The sequence below is a fragment of the Olea europaea genome, unplaced genomic scaffold (genome assembly GCF_002742605.1).
Source record: "Olea europaea var. sylvestris unplaced genomic scaffold, O_europaea_v1 scaffold22890, whole genome shotgun sequence".
Taxonomy (NCBI): domain Eukaryota; kingdom Viridiplantae; phylum Streptophyta; class Magnoliopsida; order Lamiales; family Oleaceae; genus Olea; species Olea europaea.
In genome coordinates this window covers 1-1,730 of record NW_019240969.1, presented here as the reverse complement: position 1 = coordinate 1,730, position 1,730 = coordinate 1, and the positions used below count along the sequence as shown (strand labels likewise).

Genomic DNA, 1,730 nt, shown 5'->3' with positions numbered 1-1,730 from the left:
AAAAATGTGTGATTGAAATTAGTTCAAATCACTGTTGAAAAATGAATTTTGATGAAAAAATGGGACTCAAACAAGGGATATTTTATTCGTACAAATATATGTTTATATGTCGAGTCAAGGTGCCTTTTTGTTATAATTAATGTTACGGGTTGAGAGTGTGTACGCAATATCTAGTGAAAGCTGATATTTTGTTCTCAACACTTGATAAGTTTAAGGATCTTTTTTTTTTTTTTTCCTTACTAGTTCATATTTTTTCCCCTAATTTTCTTATGTAATATCTATATTTATTCTTTGCAGAAAGCATAGAAAATCAGTCAAAGAAAAAGCATAATCATCGTATTGGTTCACGTCCTTTCTCATACGTAGTTGAGGAGATAGCAGAGGTAGTGAACTTATATGTCATCAACATGTACTTAATTAAATAAGTTTACCAATAATATGAATATAGTGTTAGAAACATACTTTTTTGTACTAGGATGGTTCGAAGTTTCCTAAAGTCGACACATTTGAATTTGCTTATAATGCAGTTAAGGTCCAACATGTAAGAAACACTCGGTACTATAACTGTTGTTTTCTTTATCATGTTTTATCAACCGATTTAGACACAAAAAAACATATTACAAAGTTAGATTAAATTAAAAGGTTAGGAAAATTATCATGAGATTAAGTAGTATAGGAAAATTATCACGAGAGCAAGTAGTACTACAATTTTTGGATGCTTTGGAATATTTTGGAAATGGAAATGTTTATGAGGGTCAATTATATCTACTAGATTATGCTATATCTGTAGTGTACAGCTGTGTTATATCTCATGCATATTTTGATTTTATGGACTGTTTTATATGTCTTATGGGTTATGTTTGTAGGATGAAATGCTTTTCAAAGGGTATGAATATCTTGTAAATAAGGCAAAAAGGTAGAGACTTCCTGAAGACACTTGTTTGGAGGAGATACATGTAGATGATCCTAAGGTTTAACTTAATATCGTGATGTCCATTTTAGATATGAAACCTGGACGTCAAATTTATAGGTCGGGAAATGGTCATCTTCAAGACATTGAGACATCTTCTTCCAATGTACGCAGTATGGAGAATGAGTTAGAAGCAAAACATGCTGCTTGAAATTGTTGAGCAACAATTTAATTCTACATTGCTGTCTTGACATAATTTTATGCACCAGCTATGTGATAAAGTTTGTGGCTTTGTTTTACCTTCACTTGCACCATTGTCAATAGAGAATAATGTTAATGAGGAGGATGCTATTGAGGACGAAGAGAATAATTTTGGCGAGGATCAGTTGTATATCTAATTTATGAAGATGAATAGTAGTTTTTTTAGGTGCATAATAGTAGATGCAGAGCATGTTTTTTATACTATTTTAAGTTTAGATGTAACTATACCGAGTGAATCATTTTTATATGTATTTTGGTGAAATATTTCGGATCCAATTTTACATTGATTGTCACTACATGTTTTAATTTATGTATTATCTTTTTGCATTTTTATATTAATTTGAATAAGGTTAAAAAAATTACCACAATATAAATAAAAATAAATATATGAAAATAATTTAATTTTTTCCTACAATTTTTTTCATAGTAGCTTAAATAAATTTCCCACACAAAAACTTCATTTGTAGGGAAAAACAAGTTTTAGCCAAAAAAATGCTTTAGCAGACGAATGATTTTGTTATAAAAAAAAAAAAAAAAAAAAAAAAAAAAAAAAAAAAAA

General features: G+C 28.8%; 1 long non-coding RNA gene across 1 annotated transcript; it reads left to right on the top strand.

Moving 5' to 3' along the window:
- Window positions 1–12: 12 nt before the first annotated feature.
- Window positions 13–1,464, top strand: LOC111381340. The gene is made up of 2 exons (XR_002700306.1): window positions 13–383; window positions 867–1,464. It is a non-coding gene; the product is annotated as an uncharacterized LOC111381340 (long non-coding RNA).
- The last annotated feature ends 266 nt before the right edge of the window (window positions 1,465–1,730 follow it).